Raw genomic sequence first — 10,780 nt, 5'->3', positions numbered from 1 at the left:
GCCAGCCTGGGTGACACAATGAGACCCTCTCTCTAAAATAAATAAATAGACTTCAACTGGATCATCTAAGAGAGGATACTGAGATTCAACAGAGAAGTGATGGGGCCCTGAAAGCAAGTAAGGAGAGGAAGGCAAGACAGTCTGCTTGGCTGGGATCAGCTGGGAGCCAGGAAAAGCTCCTGGATATGGGAAAGGGGTAAGAAAGAGCCCCAGAGCTCTGCAATCCCACCACAGCCTTTCACAACCTTAGCTGTAGGAGAACCCCTCAACCCAAGTGGGCCTTGAGACTAACATAGGGAGCTACCTAAAGATTGCACAGAAGCTGAGCATAGTGACTCACACCTGTAATCCTAGCACATTGGGAGGTCGAGGTCGGTGGATTACCTGAGGTCAGGAGTTCAAGACTAGCCTGGCCAACATGGTAAAACCCCATTTGTACTAAAAATATAAAAATGAGCCAGGCACAGTGGTGGATGCCTGTAATCCCAGCTACTCAGGAGGCTGATATAGGAGAACTGCTTGAACCTGGGAGGCAGAAATTGCAGTGAGCTGAGATCATGCCACTGCACTCCAGCCTGGGCGAAAGAGCAAAACTCTGTCTCAAAAAAAAAAAAAAAAAAAAAAAAAAAAAAAAAAAAAAAATTCACAGAGGCATTGCTCCAGAGAGGGAACACACGCAGAATCCCACAGGCATCCATGTCCTGAGCAACTGCAGCTTGGTGCTATTCTGAGAACCAGGCTCCCAAAGGTCTGCATCCTGCCCTGGGGTCTGGGCTACTGCTGTCATCACTGAGCTAAGGCAGAAGGGGGAGACTGGGCAGTCCCATGCACCCCAAGGAAAATTCCCACTGCTGTTGTGGCAGAATGCTGTGAGACCAAGGCATGAGCAAATTACATTCCCTACAGCTACCTGCCTTGGCTGCTCCAGCAGAGAAGGGCTCCAGTTTCAGTGGTGGCAGGCCCGCAGTGTAGTCACCATTGCCCACATCTGAGTATTTCATTGCAGCATAGAGGCCACGCTGCCCCTTCCTGTTGCAGCCAGCACCTGAATGCACTGAATTCACTCAAGGGGGCCTGAGGAACGTGTCTACCAGCCTGGTCTCCTTCCACTAGTACTCAAGTATGCTATCCAGAGGCCTGGAAATTGTCCAGCCCAGTCCACCACCATTGGCACCTGAATGCTCCTTCTAGGGTCTGAGATTGGGTCAACCCAACCTGCCAATACCACCACAGCTATCACCCACCTGCATGCATCACCAGAGGGCCAGGAGACTAGCCTGCCTAATGTGTCACAGCCTCTACCAACACCACCGTGGACCTCCTGGACTGCAGTGGGTTTGTTCCACCACTGCTACTGCTATTGCCCAGATCATACCAGCTGCCAAGGGGCCTGAGAACTTCCCCACATGCTCAGCACACTGTTACCATTGCCAGTATTTAAGCAAGCCGTCTAGAAGGCTAAGAATCAGCCCTCTAGGACCCACTAGCATTGGTGCCAACATAAGTCCCCTGGGGCCCACAAACAGGCATGCTCAACCCACCACTACTGCCACTGGGACTCAGACACTGGCCCACTTGGTACCTTAGTTCCAGCAAAGCCTAACCACAGACTGCACTAATAACTAAACCTGAAGCCACCAAAAAAAGCATAGATGCCACTGATGCAGTTTACAACTGAAGAAACACAGCCAGGCTGGGTGCCGTGGCTCACACCTGTAATCCCAGGAATTTGGGAGGCCAAAGTGGGTGGATCACCTGAGGTCAGGAGTTTGAGACCAGTCAAACCAATATGGTGAAATCCTGTCTCTACTAAAAATACAAAAAATAGCTGGGTGTGGTGGCATGTGCCTATAGTCCCAGCTACTCAGGAGACTGAGACAGAATTGCTTGAACCCAGGAGGTGGAGGTTGCAGTGAGCCAAGGTTGCACCACTGAACTCCAGCCTGGATGACAGAGTGAGACTCCATCTAAAAAAAAAAAGAGGGCCAGGCACGGTGGCTCAAGCCTGTAATCCCAGCACTTTGGGAGGCCAAGGCGGGTGGATCACGAGGTCAACAGATCGAGACCATCCTGGTCAACATGGTGAAACCCCGTCTCTACTAAAAATACAAAAATTAGGTGGGCATGGTGGCGTGTGCCTGTAATCCCAGCTACTCAGGAGGCTGAGGCAGGAGAATTGCCTGAACCCAGGAGGCGGAGGTTGCGGTGAGCTGAGATCGCGCCATTGCACTCCAGCCTGGGTAACAAGAGCGAAACTCCATCTCAAAAAAAAAAAAAAGAAAAAAAAATCACATAGCCCTCATGCTATTACATGCATCCCAAATCAAGGCCAACCAGCAACACCCTATCCAACAAACAACATATATACATCTTCAGGGAAAAGTCTTCCCCTACAAAGCAATTTTTAAAAATTGGAAGAAGTGACAATTATACTAGATACGCAGACGTCAATGCAAGGACACAGGAAACATGGAAAAGCAAGGAAATATGACACCATGAAAGGAAAATGATAATTCTCCAGCAGCAGATCCCAATAAAAAAGAAATTAACAAAATACTGAAAAGAACCTTTGTGATCTACAAGAGAATTCTGAAAAAGAATACAGAGAAATCAGAAAAACAACTCAGAATATGAATGAGAAATTTACCAGAGATATTTTTAGAAAGAACCAAACAGAAAGTTTAGAACTGAAGAATTCATTTAAGCAAATACAAAATATACTTGAAAGCTTCAGCAATAGCTCATACCTATAATCCTAGCAATTTGGGAGGCCAAGATGGGTGGATTGCCTGAGCTCAGGAGTTTGAGACCAGCCTGGGCAAAATGGCAAAACTCTGTCTCTACTAAAAATACAAAAAATTAGCTGGGCATGGTGGCATGCACCTGTAATCCCAGCTACTCAGGAAATTGAGACATGAGAATCACTTGAACCTAGGAGGTGGAGGTTGCAGTGAGCCGAGATCATACAACTGCAGCCTGGGTGACAGAGTGAAACTGTTGTGTCTCCAACCAGTGATGACAAAAAAAAAGAAAGAAAGAAAGAAAGAAAACTTCAATAATAGACTAAACAGAAGAAAGAATTTCAGAACTTCAGGACCAGTCTTTTGAAATAATTCAGTAAGATAAGAACAAAGAAAAAAAGAATTAAAAAAGAAGGAGGCCAGGCAGAGTGGCTCAGGTCAGTAAACCCAACATGTTGGAAGGCCAAGGCAGAAGGATTACTTGAGCTCAGTAGTTTAACATCAGCCTGAGCAACATAGTGAGACCTCATCTTTACTAATAATAATTTTTTAAAAATAGGCTGGCATGATGGCGCAAACCTGTGGGTAGGACCTATAGTCCTACCTGTTCAGGAGACTGAAGTGGGAAGACTGCTTGAGTCGAGGCTGAAGTATGATTGTGCCACTGCCCTCCAGCCTGAACAACAGAGCAAGACCCTGTCTTAAGAAAAAAAGAATAAGCAAAGCATTTGTGATATTTGAGACAACATAAAGCAACTGAATATTCTAATTATTGGTGTCCCTGAGGGCTAAGACAGAATAAAAGAATTAGAAAATCTATTTAACTAAATAATAAATGAAAACTTCCCAAGTTTAGCAAAAAATTTAGACATCCAGGTACAGAGGCCCAATGATCCCCAGAAAGATACAATGCAAAAATGTACTCTTTACAGCACGTTATGGTCAGACTGTCTGGAATAAAAGACAAAGAGCAAATATTAAAAACTGCAAGAAAAAAGCATCCAGTCACCTACAAAGGAAACTACATCAGACTAACAGTGAATTAGTGAATTTCTTTCCTTTTTTTTTTTTTTAGACAGGGTGTCACTCTGTTGCCTAGACTGTGCTGCAGTGGCATGATCACTGCTTACTGCAGCCTTGGCCTGCCAGGCTCAAGTGATCCTCCTAAGTAACTAGAACTACAGGCATGTGCCACCACACCTGACTAATTTTTTAATTTTTAGTAGAGATAGATCTCACTATGTTGTCCAGGCTGCTTAACAGTAGGCTTCTGAGCAGAAAACTTACAGGCCAGAAGAGAATGAGATAATATATTCAAAGTGCTGAAAGTGAAAAAAAAAACCTGTCAATGATACTATAGCCAGAAAAATTATTTTTCATTAATGAAGGATAAATAAAGTCTTTCTCAGACAAACAAATGCTGAGCGTTTTGTTTGTTTGAGACAGGTTCTCACTCTGTTGCCCAGGATAGAGTATGGTGGCATGATCACAGCTCACCGTAGCCTCAATCTCCCAGGCTCAAGTGATCCTTCTACCTCAGTCTTTCAAGTAGCTGGGACTACAGATGCACACCAACAAGCCCAGCTAATTTTTAAATTTTTTGTAGAAATAGAGTTTGGTTTTGTTGCCCAGACTAGTCTCAAACTTCTGGGCTCAAGGGATCCTCCCACATTGGCCTCTGAAAGTGTTGGGATTACAGGCATGAGCCACTGCATCCAGCCTAAGGATATTCTTTACTAGTACACTGGTCCCATAGAAATACTCAAGGGAGTCCCAAACCTGAAAGTAAAAGGATGACATTTACCACCATGAAAACATATAAAAGTATAAAACTCACTGATAAAGCAATCATACAAAGGAGGAAGACAAAAAGCTCAAATGGCACCAATACAGTAATCTACCAAAGCACGTAAGAAACAATAAGAGAGAAAGGAACAAAGAACATATAAAAAGCCAGATTCTCAGCAAACTGACACAAGAGCAGAAAATCAAACACCGTATATTCTCGCTCATAGGCGGGTGTTGAACAATGAGAACACATGGACACAGGGAGGGGAGCACTACACACTGGGGTCCGTTGGGGGGAAATGGGGGAGGGGCGGGGGGGTGGGGAAGTGGGAAGAGATAGCATGGGGAGAAATGACAGATACAGGTGAGGGGACAGAAGGCAGCAAAGCACACTGCCATGTGTGTACCTATGCAACAATCTTGCATGTTCATCACATGTACCCCAAAACCTAAAATGCAATTAAAAAAAAAAAAGCCAGAAAACAATAAACACTATGAAAGGAACAAAGTCTTATATATCAGTAATAACCTTAAACAGATGAAATTCTCCATTTAAAAGATAAAGAATAGCTAAATGGATTACAATTAATAATAAATGATTTAACTATATGCTCCTTACAAGAAACTCACCTTGTAATCCCAGCATTTTGGAGGCCAAGGTGGGAAGATCCCCTAAGGTCAAGAATTCGAAACTAGCCTGGCCAACTTGGCAAAACCTCATCTCTACTAAAAATACAAAAATTAGCCCAGCATGGTAGCATGCTCCTGTGATCCCAGCTACTGAGGAGGCTGAGTCACGAGAATCATTTAAACTCAGGAGGCAGAGGTTGCAGAGCCAAGATCATGCCACTGCACTCCAGCCTGAGTGACAGAGCAACATTCCATCATAAAAAATAGTAATTAAAATTTAAAATCCTCACTTTGTCAGTAAAGACACATATAGACTGAAAGTAATGGGATGGAAAAAGATATTCCGTACAAATGAAAACCAAAAGTGAGCAGGAATAGCTATACTTATATCAGATAAAACAGACTTTAGGCCAGGCACGATGGCTCACACCTTTAACCCCAGCACTTTGGGAGGCTGAGATGAGAGAATCTCTTGAGCCCAGGAGTTCAAGACTAACCTAGGCAACACAGTAAGATCTTATCTCTACAAAAAATGTAAAAATTAGCCAGGTGTGGTGGCACACATCTGTAGTACCAGCTATTTGGGAGGCTTAGGTGGGAGAATTGCTTGAGCCCAAGAGATGGAGATTGTGCCACAGCACTTTAGCCTGGGTGACAGAGTGAGACCCTGTTTCAAAAAAACAAAACAAAACAGACTAAGTCAAAAGTAGTTAAAAAAAAAAGACTAAGAAGGTCATTATATAATGACTAAGGGATCAATCCAGTAACAGGATATATCATCTTGGCCTCCCAAAATGCTGGTGAGCCACCATACCCAGCAGCAAGAGCCACTTTAAGAGGAACTGTCTCCATGGTGCTTCCAGCCTACAGCAGGTGAAGCCAGAGTGATCACTGGCATCCAGAGAATGCCCCTAGACAAAGAGACCCAGGTACCGGCAATTAGTATTCAGGCCAGTGATCATGGAAGCAGTTAAGGCTAAGGGATATGGTGGGGGCGGGGGGGCACCTGCAGCACCGGCTACAGGAATAAAGATGAGGAGTGAAGTATTGGTGCAAAGGTAATTTCAGTTCTTGCCATTAAAGTAATTGCAATAACTGCAATTACTTTTGCACCAACCTAATAGAACTGCTTGAAACCTTTCCATTTTCCTCTTCCCCAGGTCCTAAACACAGCTCATTCCAAACAGATAAAAGTATTATCTTGCATTTGCGAAACACCTGCACTTAAAACCATCCTCTCACCTTTACAGCACATCAACCCTAAGGTGACACCCCTGCAATGAGCACCAATGGCCATCCCTGAATGGAGCTCCTCTGAATTATGAAATGTCCTTCCTGAGAGACAGGGAGGGCAGAAACGGTAGAGGTGCTGGTGGTCTTGCTATCGTCTCTATTTGACAAATGAAGAAAATGGGGTACAGAGACAATTAATGCCCTTTTATTAGAAACAGAATAAGGCCGGGCATGGTAGCTCATGCCTGTAATTTCAACAGTTTGAGAAGCTGAGGTCGGAGGATCCCTTGAGGCCAGGAGTTCAAGACCAGTCTTGGCAACATAGCCGAGACCCTGCCTCTACAAAAAATTCTAAAAACTTAGCAGGAGGTACTGGTGTATACCTGTAGTTACAGCTGCTCGGGAGGCTGAGGTGGGAGAATCATTTGAGCCCAGGAGTCCAAGGCTAGAGAGAGCTAGGATCATGCCACTGTACTCCAGCCTGGATGACAGAGTGAGACCCTGTATCTAAAAATAAAATAAATACATAAACCAGAATGAATTAGAAGGTAAGCACCTCTGCATGTAAAAAGAACTCTTTTCACAGCTCCAGGAGATGTTACGTCCTGGATAGATGTGGTCTTGTCATGGGTCTCTACTCTAGCTCCTTCCTGTTTGGTAGGAACCCCCCAAACTGAGCCACTCCCATCCATAGGCAGCCCCTTGTGTGGCTCTATGAGCAGAGTTAGGACAAAACACAGCTGATCTTGGCAAGAGCCCTCTTGACCTTCCATCCTACTCTGAATTGGGAAGGAAAATCCCTGAGCTTTTAATTCAGCCCTGCCACTCACTTCCTGTAAGGCTATGGCCAAGGCATTTGGCCTCCTGGCCCTCATTTGCCTTATCTATGAAATAGTTAAACCTTAAAATAAGGTAGAGAATGTTTTGTCAGATTGTACAGTGCTATAAAAAATGTAAGATTATCATTACTGGGATTAAAAAGGTCTCCTTTCTCTGAACTCCTAATGTATGTGTGTAAAAACCACACAATGGCGCTAACATTCTCTCCCATCACTGTATGTCAAACGACTTGCCCTTCCCTGCAGGTGCCGTGTTTTTTCTTGTCTCCATGCCTAGGCAGGAGCATTTCTCTCTGTCTCTGCTTGGATTTTCTCCAGGTTGCCTCCTGCTCATCTTTCAGGACTCTACTCGAGTGACACTTCCAGGAATTCTTTCCTGGTTACCACCCTCTGCAGTCCAAGTAGAATGTCTCACCTTTGTGTACCCATGATTCCCTGGGCTCCCCTCTATTGCTTGTTGCTTTCTTTGTTTCTCCCAACAAAACTGCTAAGCAGGGGGACTTGCTTTTTTTTTCTTTTCTTTTTCTTTTCTACTCTTTAGCTCCTTCCTGTCTGGTAGGATCCCCCCAAACTGAGCCACTCCTGTCCCTAGGCGGCCACTTGTGTGGCTCTGTGAGCACAGAGTTAGGACAAAACACAGCTGATCTTGGCAAGAGCCCTCTGACACTCCATCCCACTCTGAATTGGGAAGAACAATCTTTTCTTTCTTTCTTCCCTTTTTTTTTTTTTTTTTTAATTGGAGACAAGGTCTCCCTTTGTCGCCCAGGCTGGAGTACAGTGGCGCAATCTCAGCTCACTGCAACTTCTGCCTCCCAGGTTCAAGCGATTCTCCTCCCTCAGTCTCCCAAATAGCTGAGATTACAGGCACACACCATTATGCCCAGCTAATTTTTGTATTTTTAGTAGAGACGGTGTTTCATCATGTTGTGCAGATTGGTCTTGAACCCTGGGCTTCAGTGATCCTCCTGCCTCAGCCTTCCAAAGTGCTGAGATTACAGGCATGAGCCACTGTGCCTGGCAGCAAGGGAGCTTGCTTTTATGTCCCCATACATGACTCTGTGCTAACATGTAGACAGTGCTTGATAAGGGCTTGTTGAGTGGATGAATGAATACAGAACAGATAAGAGTTGTATATTTCCTTAACCCAAGTATAAGCTACTTGAGGACAATAAAAAGACACTAGACTTGGAATTAGGGGACCTGGATTATTCTTCTCTGCTTCATTGAAGGAGAGCCTTTTAGAAGCAGCATCAGAAGATACCCCTTAATCTGGGTCTAACGTGATTTGGAGCATTTATTTTCACCATTCCTAGAGCACTTGTCCCAAAGTTTGAGTCAAATTCCAGACTATAGAGTTCTACAATTTCAACTTGAGAAAAATGTCATTTGCTGCTCAAAAACTGCTGACTTATTGTTGGCCCCCCTTTGCCTGTTAACATTCTCTGCCAGTGAGAAACTACGTTTCCCTGCCGGGCAAGTGGTTCTTCCGCAGCCACTTAGTAATCACCGGAAAATCTATTGCTTTTACTATTGTGGCTTGGTTAGACATGAGTGTTTCTTCACCTAAAATGTTCCAGGTACTGCACATGAATTACAGCATCTTGGAATTGGAAGGAGCCGTAGAAATCATGGGGTTTAGGGCTTGACACCTGAGTTTGAATCCTGGCTCCTTGGACAAATCTTAGTTTTTTCATCTGTCAAATGGGGATAGTAATATTTCACAGTTTTTCTGAGCATTAAATAGTATAAACATCCTCTGATTAGGAACATCTTCGGTATATAGTGCCTTAGATATACGAAGACTGAACAATTTTTGTTTTTTTCCTCTCTTCATTTTACCAATCAGCAGCTTAAGGCCCAGAGAAGTAAAAAGACCTAAACAATATCAAATCACTAGTCCGGAAAACACCTAGAGTTTGAACCTGGTATTTTAATGTCAAGCCCCAAACTATTTCTTTCTCACATATGGTAAATTTATAAAATCTCTTAACTATCTACTAAATAAGTAATTTTTCATAGGCTACAAGCAGATATCTCAGTTGACAAGCCAAGTAAAGAACAGCAGATTATTATTATTTTTTAGGCAAGGCCTTGCTCTGTTGTCTAGGCTGGAGTGCAGTGGCAGCTTCTTAGCTCACTGCAGCCTTGAACTTCTGGCTTCAAGCAATCCTCCTGCTTTGGCCTCCCACAGTACTGAGGCTATAGGCATGAGCCACCAGCCCTGGCCAAGAACAGCAAATATCTGAAAAAGAAACACACAGCTTTGTGTAAGAGACTGACATCCAACACGTAGGGATCTCCTGCACAAGCAAAGTTAGCTTCCCTCAAATGCTCTGTCACCAGGCTAGTCTAGTCCATGATGAAAGTTTAAATTTGGGCCAATGGGTAATATTGTGCAAAATGCATTTATTTCCTCAGGGTAAACTCACTTATGCACCTCTGCCCTCAGCATACCCTCTGGATGTTTCAGGGCTTTTGGTCAAGGGATTGGTGACTCCATTTGATGGCAGCAGCCTCCTTGTTAGATTTCCCACCTTCGGTCTCAGAATTAGTTTGTTTTCATGCTGCTGATAAAGATGTACCCAAGACTGGACAATTTACAAAAGAAAGAGGTTTAATTGGACTTACAGTTCCATGTGGTTGGGGAAGCCTCATAATCATAGAGGAAGGCAAGGAGGAGCAAGTCACATCTTACATGGATGGCAGCAGACAGAGAGAGAGCTTGTGCAGGGGAACTCCTCTTTTTAAAACCACCAGACCTCATGAGACTTATTCATTATCATGTGAACAGCACAGGAAAGACTTTAATGATTCAATTGCCTCCCACCAGATCCCTCCCACAACACGTGGGAATTAAAGATGAGACTTAGGTGGGGACAGACCCAAACCATATCACGACCTTTCCAACTCATTCTCCTGGTTGATATCAGAATTATCTTTCTACAACATAGATCTGGTTCTGTCACTCCCCCGCTCAAAAACTCTCAATGGCTCCCGATTTCTATAAGATGAGGTACAGACTTTTTAACACAGGGAAAACATGAGTGCATTTTTTTGTGTGTGTGCTTATGCTTTATTAGGGAGAGCAATCCCAGGAAGTATCAGTGAAGGAAGGAGGGAAGGAGGAAGGAGGACAAAGGGAAGAAAAAAGGAGGAAGGAGGAAGCAGGGAAGGAAGGAGGAAGCAGGGAAGGAAGGAGGAAGCAGGGAAGGAAGGAGCAAGGAGGGAAGGAAGGAGAGCAAATATAAGCACATGGCTGGGCTCATCACAAAGCCCTGATTTTTCTGCTTTACAGGATGTTTCCGGAGAGGCTGACTAAACTATAAACAGTGTCATGAAACAGCCCACGAAGGAAGGGAGATTTTATCCACTGACTCCAGTCTGCCATCGAATGAAGTTTGCCCCACAGGACACCAACTCCTTGTCCCTTACATGGGCGGTGTCTGCAGGCAGCCACCAGGAGGCTAGATCCCAAGCAGTGGTGGCAGCCTCCCCTGCCCACCTGCAGCCTGCAGCTTCCAGGGCCTGGCAAGGTGAGCAGGAGGGCAA

The sequence above is a fragment of the Saimiri boliviensis genome, chromosome 11, assembly GCF_048565385.1.
Source record: "Saimiri boliviensis isolate mSaiBol1 chromosome 11, mSaiBol1.pri, whole genome shotgun sequence".
Lineage (NCBI taxonomy): Eukaryota > Metazoa > Chordata > Mammalia > Primates > Cebidae > Saimiri > Saimiri boliviensis.
Note: the sequence above shows the minus strand (reverse complement) of the source record.